This window comes from Camelus dromedarius, chromosome 11, assembly GCF_036321535.1.
Source record: "Camelus dromedarius isolate mCamDro1 chromosome 11, mCamDro1.pat, whole genome shotgun sequence".
Lineage (NCBI taxonomy): Eukaryota > Metazoa > Chordata > Mammalia > Artiodactyla > Camelidae > Camelus > Camelus dromedarius.
In genome coordinates, this window is record NC_087446.1 from 24218541 (window position 1) to 24230083 (window position 11543).

An 11543-nucleotide genomic window follows, 5' to 3' on the forward strand; every position below is an offset into this window, starting at 1 on the left:
AGGGACAGAGAAGTCATTGCTGACTTCAGGGACCGCCCTCACAGTTGAGTGGCAGAGAAACTGGATGTAAGAAAATTGAGCAGGAGAGAATGCTTGAGGTGAAGTGGAGGGAAGTAGAGGAGATTTGATCTTGGTCTGAGCTCGGAGTGACTCTGAGCCTTGCTCCTCTGCCTAGATTGAGGTGAAGAGGGATGCAGAGGACCTGAGAAGAGAAGAATCCTAGAACAGCTGTTGCAGATGCCCTGATAAGCCACCAATCAAAGTTTAAAATAGTTTAAGATACCATCAGGTAAAGAAAAGAGCTTTTTTTTTCTCAATCAGACAGACCTGCATAGGAACTTTGGCCTTACCTCACTATGACCGTGTGCAGAACACTTAACTTCTCTGGTCTCATTTTCTATCTGTGAAATGGGGATAAGATTCATCAATTAAATGTTTGTGGATTAAATGCAACAACATGGAGGGCTGCCTGGCACATACTAAGTAATAAACGTGAGATGTTACCCCATCTGAATGACAAAACGAATCCAGTTGCAATGTGATTTCATGAGTTCAGAATGGCAATATTCAGCTTGGTGTTATGTATCTTTAAAAAAAAAAACTAAATGCTTGTCTCTATCACATAAATCTTGAGATAAGAAATACCTATTTGTTCCAAGTTTCTCTTTTCCCAGGGGTTCCTAGGGACTTACAGGTCCTATTTTGATAACCTACTGCATTTGTCTGGCATGAACTTAACAAATAGTTACTTCAGTTTTGTGGATGTTTTACATGGGTATTAATTTTCAGACAATGAATGGTATCTGATTATTCTGGGAAAATCAAACTTGACTTGGGGTTTCCTTCTCAGATTTCATTTATAAATCAAAACAATGTACTAACTGGCAAAGTAAAAAGAATTTTTCTGGCACATTGTTTCGGCCCCAAAAGAAGCAACAACCTTGAGTGAACTTCCTTGTTCTTAATATGTACTCTAATTTTTAAGCTTTTCTCTTTTAGGAGTACATTTGCCTTGATATATTTTGACATTCTTTTTATTGTTAAATTAATTAGACATTGTGTTTCAGCAGAAAACAGTGTTTTACTATTATTTATATAGCTATGAATCATGTGAATTTTCTGTGCACTCTGTCTCCTAAAGATCATGAAAGGGAAATGGTCACATAATCATTGCACTTCAAAGTTTATAGGGTCAGTCATTCTTAGTAGACAGTAGCAAGGAGGAAGCAAAATTTGAATGTCAGCTATGATGCTTCTGTCCTTTGAATATGAATATTCTGATCTATTTGCAGATTGTAAGCTTTTTATCTTTACAGATCCAGATTAAAGTAAATTTTAATGCAGTAGAATTTAAAAGGTTATCAGAAGAAAGCATTTCAGCTGCACTGAATGGCACATGAATTTATATAAAAAGTATGCAAAGAAAGCTCTCCTTTTGGTAATTATAACAGAACATAGATTTATACCCTTGTGCTCATTTAAATTATTCAGCATTAGCTATTGAAACTTACTATTTCATATAGTCTCTACTAGACACAAAAGTTGCAAAAATGAAAAACTCACAGTGCCTCCCCTCAAGGCTGTAACCATCCAGGGAGGTTGTTAATCAGCCCACTTTTATAGATTATAAAAATGGGATCTCCTTAGCCAGGAATTCAACCAACATAAAAATATTGTTTTTTCTTCCTCTGATTGTGGGTCTTTCAGAATTTTGGCACCAATATGAGTCCTGAATTTAGCCATCAACACATGTAGTCCAGAATACTAAAATAGCCTCCTAATCACCACTGGACTAACTCTAGACATCTCAAAGTGAATGTTCTCTCCAAAACCTCCTGCCCAATATTTTTCCACTCAATTCAACAGCATGCTCAGATCCCACTCCTAGAAGTCATTCCTTTGTCCCTTTCTTAACACCTCTAATTCAGTACATCATCAAGTATGCCAGTTGTAACCTCTTATCATTTCTACTGTTTACCAAACATTATCATTTCTCATCTTGGCTAATACAATAGCTTCACAACTGATCTCTTTGTTTCTACTCTCACCACTCAGCCACTAGAATTACTCTAAAATTATGTACATTGGCCATATCCCCAAAACATGACCACATATCGTATATATCATATCGCCCCCCCACCTCCAGTCTTGCTTTAAATACTCCAGTGGTTTCTGTCCCAATTAGAATAAAATGTTAAACTCCTTACAGCATCACACAGCCTATGACCTCACCCATCTCTTAATGGCTTCTCCTTTCACTCTTATAAAACAGACAAGGCAGACACTTTTCATTTTGAGATAGTTATATGAATCTAATTTTCTAAATGTATTTGGCCTAGAATTAGAGGCTTTTTTCACAAGGTCAATAGTTATTGACCTTTATATATAACACTAAAATCACTCAATTATTTACATATTCTTAGGTGTGTATACATTTATCTTCAAAGCATGTATGTATAGATTTTTTGATTCACCTGATAGTTTTATATCTCTTTCCATATGCTAAATATGTCACTAACACATATACCAAAGGCATAACCGTTAATAACCTTATAAACCATATAATTTAAATAACTTTAAATAATTAGTGTCTCTTCCATCTACCGTATTCCTTGAAAATAGGTTATTATCAGGTTGATACTATAGTAACTGTCAGTGTTACTAATGGCAACAAGAAACTCAATCTTGAGGTTCAGCAATAAAAGACTCAAGAAAAATTGGAAAAAGTATCAAATTACTTCTAACAGTATTATGAAAAACAGCAGAGAGAACATTTTGGAAATGTGCAAGTCTTGTGTCTATATGTTAACATGGTTCCAAGACTAGTTTAATTTTCCCAGGGAAAATTGTTTCAGCCAGAATTAGTTTAATAGGTTTTAATTTTTATCTAGATGTAGTGGTAGATGCATTAGTTAGATTGATTAAATCACTTGAAGCAAGATTGTATAACTTCTGATGGCTTATTTTGTTATTTTAAAATTTTTTAAATTTATTATTCATTTATTTATTGGGGGGCGGTAATTAAGTTTATTTATTTACTTTAATGGAAGTACTGGGGCTTGAACCCAGGATCTCCTGCATGCTAAGCTTGCACTCTACTACTGAGCACTCTACTACCACTCTACTATACCCTCACTCCCTATTTTATTTTTTAAGTGATGTGGGCTTCTCATGCAGTAGAGATACATGTCATTTTGGAATAAGATAAATAAATTAATGCTGAATGCTATTTATATCTCTGATTTAAGCCACATAGTTTATTTCTAAGATTATGTAAGAAATTATTTTAATTAACAAAAATTTGCTGTTGAAATTATTTTAATTTAATGAAAATACAAGGAAACTTATTTGTTCAATTTCTAGATCCACTAAAATTTTGAAAAATTAAGAAGATTTTTGAAATTGGAATCAGAGTACAATGACTCTGGTCCATAATGAGTACAATGACCATCCGGTCCACTGGATGGTCCTTGAGCACGCTATGCTAAGCGAGGTAAGTCAGGCAGAGAAAGACAAGTTCTGTGTGATATCACTTACGTGTGGAATCTAAGAAAATTATACCTTCAAGAAAACAGAGAGTAAGATGGAGGTTACCTGGGGGTGGGGGACAGAGGGGATAAGAGTGATGGTGTTTAAGGGTACAGACTTGTAACAAGTAGTAAATCAGCCATGGAAATGCACAGTGTAATGAATACAGGCAGTAGTATTGTACTATGACAATGTAATGTGATAAATATTGCTTCAATGGCAGTCATATTACAATATATAAATGTCAGAGTAACATGATATACACCTTAAATTTTTAAAATATAACGTCAAATTTATCAAGTTTTAAAAAAAAGTAAGTCGATAGTGACTTTCTGGTTCTTATCATAGCCACTGGTGTATGTGTGTGTTTGTATGTGAGAGAGAGAGAGAGAGAGTGCACAGATGAATTAGAGAAAGAAAACAGTACTGAAGACATATATTCATCTAATTGTCCTCAGCTGAATTATGTGCAAAGGCAGCAAAAGTTAATTTAAATTATTTTTGAATCCCTGATTGTCCCTAAAAATTTATTCCAAAGACTATATTATTGTGCATGCTTAAAACACAAATTATTGGGTATACCAATGATTCTCTGTCACAAGCCCAGCAAATCAGTTTAGGAAGTAGAAATAACTAAGCCTCTTCAGACCATCAGAGACTTTACAAAGCTTGTAAAGATTGAAGACTCATCGCTGTGTCATAAAAAGCAATCACTCAAGCATTGGATAGGTAGGTATCTGTCAAAAGCTTCCAAATGAATTTTTAAGAGAAACTGTTTGATTTCCAGGATTAAAAAAAAAAAAAAAAGGGTGGGATGGAGTTTACCAAAGAGGAAATACACTTAAAGGCCTAGAATTCTTGGATATACTGTAAGATTACAGTTGGTTCTTCAAGCTGCAGATATTTTCAAGATCATGAGCATGTACTGTCCAAGCAGGGATCACCTGATGTGTGTAATCGGAGCAGTGACTCCAAAAACCACTTAGACTAAACAGTGAAGACATTTAAATTTATGACATGAAAGATTAAAAGACCTGTAGTCGTATGGAAACAAACGCTCTGCTATACTTGTCTTTTTAAATGTTTGTATTGAAGGTAATGCTTTGTTCTCACCGAGCTTCCAGAAAATGGATGTCTTACAATGAATAGAGTCTATGAATTGAGGAAATATGGTACACATCCTTTACAAAGCCAAATTCTAGCCCAGGTTACATTTTATTGTAAACGTTCTTTCTAAAATGATTGATATCACATTTGCAACCTTGAAAAGGCAGACTTTTTTTATATGACTCTGCGTGTTCTATTCATTTGTGTAGCAAAACTTTGATCATAGGCAGGCATAGGTAAACTTCTACTGCACTTCGTCTGTATCTTGTTCTTACTGACTCAGTAATGCATCTTCTTTTTCTACTTCTTTCTATACATCCCTCAATTTATAAGGCCTATGTCATTCTTTGTTACTGCATATTGTTGTAGTAACTGGACATTACAACTATTCTGTGATTCCTCAACCTCTGTGCTAATGACATTATAATTCTTTGTGGTGGAGGGCTGTCTTGTGCCTTGTAAGATATTTAGCAACATCTCTGGCCTCTACCCACTAAGATGTCAGTGGCAAACTCCCCTTCTCCCAGCGGTGACAACAGAAAGTATCTTCAGACATTGCCAAATGCTCCCTGGAGAGCAAAATCGCTCTGCCTGAGAATCACTGGTCTATGTAATACTTAAGTGACTTGATGAAGTTCACATGTGGAACTATGATTCAAAACCCAAGTTCATCTGTTCCTTACAGTTTGTGTGATCTTGAGCCTCAGTTTTATAACCTCTGAAATGCAAATAACACATTTCTTATAGAATTGTTATTAGAATTAAATGGAATAATAAATGTTATAGAATAACCATTTACATCTTTTACGATAAAGAAGACTTGAAAGTAGCATTTAAAGACAAAAGGAAGAGAGATCATATTAAAATGTATGTATGTATTATTGTTTCAGCTATTGAGCTGAATTTAATAATAATTTTGAAAATTATTTATTATATCTTATAAAGTCATTATCAGCATATTTTTTTCCTCCCACCTCTTGCTCTTTTCATGCATTTCTTTTGACCTAATGCTTTGTAGAGGTATTTGGTCACCTTTGTTATAACGCCTCATGTAACTAAGTACAATCTTGAATCACACCTCACACTTGCTGTAATTAGACTCAGTTTTGCCTGTTAGCTTATACTTTCATTATTCAGTCCAACTACTAATCTTAACTTTTAACCTAGCATATTTCTCTTCATGCATTGGCCACTAAAATTTGTTCCTGCTTTAATAGGAAGCTAGATAGACACTGGGAGTAGCATCTATTTGGTTGTATCTTAGCTCTTATTGGTCAATATAACCTAAACCTATCCAAGTTCTTTCCACCAGCCTTAAGTATTAGCCAACCTTTGGTGGCCTGATCTGACCCACGTGGCGTGAGAAGAACGGAAGCAGGAAAAACTACTAGGAGGCTATTTCAGTAATCTATAAGAACAGTGATACTGCAATGAAGAAGAGAGGGATATAAGAAATACACAGAGGGAATCTCATTGGATGTCAGTGATGAACAAGATTGAGGCACGTAAAGTAACTGAAGGTTTGTGGGACATCTGTAACTTGCTAGATGAAGGAATTATAAAGGTAAGGAATAGTCAGAAATGATGAGGTGTTCAGTTTGGAGTAAGCTACATTTCAGAATTAAGTAGAAAATCCAAGCCCAAATATCTAGTTAGATTAGGCATACATTAAAACTTAAGAGAATTTTTAGCTGCAGCTAAACATTTAGAGATTATTATATATATACATATATATGTGTGTGTGTGTGTATATATAATGTATATGTATGTATCCATATACGTGTGTGTGTGTGTGTTTACGTATGTATAGTACTTCAGGCTTTAAGATGGATCACAAAAACATCAAATCCTTAGGCACTGGGATATTAGTATCACATGAGTCTTCTCAGACAGCCCTAGGAATTTTTTAGTCTTAATAAGTTAGTGTTACTTATGGAAAAAATATCAACCATCATATGATTGCTGATGGCAAGAAGATAACAATGTACTCAACACATATTACTACAGTTCACAGACCATGACTTTGTGACAGCTGTATAATTTTAGGGAAATTATGAAGTGGAGCAAAGCACTGTAATGTTGGGGAAAAAAAGTGCTTCAAAATAAGTCTTTGAACTGAAAGACTTTATATAGTAACACAGTTGCTACTGACAAACACCTTCCTCTCAATTTTTTTTTTTTTCGGGAGGAGGAGTTGTCATGTATTTCCTCTCTCACATTAATTTCTTTCCTTTTCCTTTTTTTTTTTTTTTTTGAGACTAGAAAAGGAGTTTATTAGGTTATGTTGCCATAGACAACAGCAGGCCACACGAAAGAGGTGCCCACAGGAGCCTAATTGCTAACTTCATCTCTAGTAACAGAACTAATCAGATCTGCGTGTATGACCAGGACTTACTGCTCCTTCTTTTACACCTCCCCAAATTTATTTGTAATAGTTTAGTTGAAATTTCAGATCCTTCTACAAAAGTTCAATTTAATCCAACATCCTTCATATATTTTTTTTCTTCCATTGGCCTCTTTCACCAATCGGGTTAAGAGTTTGTGAAGAAAACTGACACAAAGCTTTTAAATGAATACCTACATCTGATGATCTAACACAATGAAGCTTCAAACAACAGTAGTACGATGAGTTACCGTTCAGTCTGAAGCAAAAGGTACAGTATTTTGAAACATTATTTTAAAGTAAAGGAGATTTGCTAATTCCATATTTGTAGCTTGCCTTTCTATAATGTAATAGTACAGCTTGTGAATTAATACTATGGAAAAATCTATTACTGTGAAGTAAAACTAATGTATGTAGCTGTAATATGATATACAGAAAGACACACGCACACACAATGAACTCATAGTACCCATGGGTGAATTATAAAAAACATTTTGTTTTTAGATCTCACAGTCCCTTTGAATCTACCAATCAGGGAGCTATATTCCCTCGTCCTGAATAAAAAGTATGACATTTCCATAATATTCACTTTAATCTTAAATAACAAAAAGCCCAACTGTTACTTTAACTTGTTAACATAACCTCAGTTCAGTAATTAAAAGTGCCCAGTCTCTTGTCACAATGAAAACTGTGAACTTAAAACTTCTCTCTCACCTAAAAGGAGCTTCTGCTAACAGAAACAGGAGAAGGAAGACCGGGCACCTCTTTTGTTTCTCCTTAGTTTAAGTTTCCAGTCTTCCCCTCCTATCTGGTACACTTCAGTTTCTGACTTGTCTGGAGATAAAGCAAGAGGACAGCTGAAAAATGTGAGAATAAAAGTTCTTACTGTATTTACAGCGTGTGTAAGATGGCTTAATGCCAAGTAGAAAACATTTTTTGGAAAGTAGAATAAGTATGCCGGGAATAAATCTGAGTTAGAAGAATGAATATTTCATATAAAGGGAAAACAGAAGATGAGACGTTTACTTAAAGAAACAAAACATGATAGAGGATAAGTCAAATCAGAAACCACAGGAAACAGTGACATAAGAGGAAAGGTAACTCATTAAATTCTGGCCACATCTAATCTCTTCATCCCTGTTTCTTACCACTTACCTTCCCAGACACTCTAGTCAAAATGAGCATTTTCACATGTCCTGGAAATGAGGAACTCTCTAGACACTGAGTATATTTGTTCTTTTTTTTTTTTTTCCCAATATCATCCTAGTCATAATTGTAGATAGTTATTCCTATCATAAAAAGGACTATGCCATGAATGGGGAAAATCAAGTTAAATCATTTTTGTAAGTTAAGAATATACTCACAGAAATAAAAAAAATAAAAAACAACCTAATGTGAATGCTTACACTTGTAACTGCTATTCTATGCTGCAGCAAAGAAACAAAGAAACATTGTCCATAAAAACCTGAATTTCCAGGCTAAAAGGAACTACTGAGTACTCAGTAGATTCTGAAATTTTATCCTGGGGAAAAAGAGAAGACTCTAAAACTCCAGACAGAAAAAGTGAATAAAAAAGGTGATATACAAAGGTGAGCGAATGGGAAAGACGTAAGGTTTCTGATCTGTTAGATCTGGGAAATGATGCCTCCAAACTACTAAAAGAAAATGATTTGCAACCTAAACTTCTCTGACCAGTCTAGCTATCAAATTAGTAGAAGACTATAACAAAGACACTTATAAATATATGTTACATTTTTATAAAGATAAAAATAGAACTTTTCTGAGTATATAAAATGAACCAATGATTTTATTTCACCCATTAATTGATCTTAAAACCAATTGAGAATGTGAGTATGTACTTAATAGGAATGCTAAAATTAATTGGCAGCTATGAAAATTGTTAATACCTATAGAGTAATATGGGGTAATGTTTGAGATTATTTTTTCCTGAAGGCAAAATCAATTATATCTCCACATATCAGACAAAACTCATTTGGATTATAGAGGAAAAAAATGACCTGAATGATTATCAGCTTTTTACACCCTGACTTGCACACTTCGATAGATCAGGCAATCCCTGAAGGGTTTACTAGACAATGTCCAGAATTCCACTGAAAGGACACTCAGTAATTGTCTTGTCCATTTCCAATTCTGTGACATTTTTTCCTGACATGTAAGAGAACTCTCAATTTTAAATTCTTAAGCAACTAGGAAGCCGTTGGAAGATGATCTTCAACAAAACATGGAGTAACTCAAGAAAAAATAATATGATGCTTCTGAAAGATATGTGATTCCTCCAGTTCCATTGTTCCATTACTGCAGGAGAGCAGAAAAGCTCCAAGATAATAGCTGAGCATCAATCACACTAGGAAATCCATCAGTAAGAACAGCATGAAAAAAATTTAAGTGCAATTTATATTGTCTATATACGGGATATCTATACTGGAGAAAATTACCCCCATACCTTGACAGATCTGTGGCTGTACTTAGAAAAGAAGAAAAGCAGTAGATATACAGAAAACTAAACAAATGAAAAATGTAATTATTAATGCCAGGAAAAACCCTACTATTTTATAAGATAAAAATAAATGCAATACGACGCTTGGATTGATAAGGCAGATTTATATATCATAATAAAATAATGACTTATTTGACCTAATGCATGTTTATGATATAATTACATTGGGCTATTGGATGCTGGGGAAAGGTGTTTGAAATAAGAAGGCTAAACCATTCTATAACAGAAAGTTAATAGATGATATTAAAATTTGATACATTAAGAAATAAAACTTTAAGAGCAATACTTTTTTAAAAAAATATTATTTTAAAATGCTTGTAAAAATGAAACATTTGAAAATTTGTCTTGGGAAAGAAGATCTATGTTGAGTGGGAATTGAAGAGTGTCTTCTTAGTTTTCATGAAAAGTCTTAGTTTTATTTGATATGTTAACTATGTGCATTTATAATATTGCCAAAAATACAAAATAATTTCAAATAAAATGAACAAAAATGTAACTACACTGTGTGTGTTGTAGAAGCAGGATTAATACAGGTAGGTGAAGTTGGGAAATTATTCTTAGTTGAGACATTTAATTCGGTGTCTTTTGAGATTCAGCATTTTCTTGATGGAAAAAGAGAAGTAAAGGTTGTTCAGTGTAGAAATTATTATGTGAGCTGGTCTCTACCATTCAGATAATTAATTTGATTGAACTATGGATATATCCGAATTGTTAACAAAATTTTGTATTCAATTATCTCTAACATTTCCAGACCACTTACATAAAATTTATATCTAGATACAATGAAATGCATAAAGATCACCTAAGTTTAATTCCTTATATCCTTGCTCCTTGTGCCTTACATAGATTTATCGGCATCTTTGCTTTCCTGATAGTCTAGTATTTTAACTCGTATTGTTCAAGAGAGAACAAGAAGAATGAATTATATGTGGATTGACATAAAGAACTTCCACATTCTTGCAAGGAAAGCAAATTTTTAACATATGCAAGCATATATTTTCTTATAAGCAGATGTTGACATTATAAAATAACAAGTAATTGTGCACAGATGGTGTGCTTGGCATATTAAAAATGCTTGAAGGAGAGTTAGCACTTAGCCGAAAGTGCAGATTTTCTTTTCAGTTAGGATTCTTTTTGGCTTTAAATATTCCAGATTTTTCTTTCTCACTTAATGCCTCTTTGCAAAGGGAGTGTTCTGAGCCAGTATGAAAATAATATACTAAATATTAATGATAGATATAATAGTGATTTTTATTCCAAATCAACCTCAAAAGAATCATGCTCCATAGCTTACGTGTAAGTGGTAATTAACATCTGTATTATATATAAATTACATTTATATCTTCTCTATCATTTATTTCTAATTTTTATTTTAGTGATATGATTATTACATGCATTTCTCTTAGTCATTGAGTAAATTAAGCTTAAACTTGCTGTGATGATAGCTTAGTATTTCTGATAATTGCAGTGAATTAGACCCACGGCAGAACAAAATAGTGTCTACTTTCTCTTATTAATGTTTCCTGTTGAAATATGTCTAAGTACTTAACCAAAACACTAATGATGATAATTGAGGGAGGAAATGAGGGAAAAAAGTAAACTCTTAATTCTAGCTAGGAGCTAGATAATGGTTTCAAATTAGCACTTTCTGTAGCAAAATAATGCTAATTTTTTATTTTGAAATATAACACCAAGATGTCAACACCATATTCAGAGCATTGACTAAAAATGCTAAAAATTATATTTGAAGTTTTTTTTTCCCCTCATAAAAGAGGAGAAGGGGCAGACTATCACAAATTTCTGGGTTGTGCCCAATTTTTTATGTTCAGTTGAGAAAAGAATTGAAATATTTTATGCCCCAAAGCCATCTCTTCCACACAAAGGTTTTCCCATTGACTTCAAAGTAGGAGCTACAGGAGTGCATATTAACATTGAAATGGATGAAAAACAGATTCAAATTTTTGAATGAGCATAGCAAGTTGAAAGGCAGCTAGTAGAAATAATCAC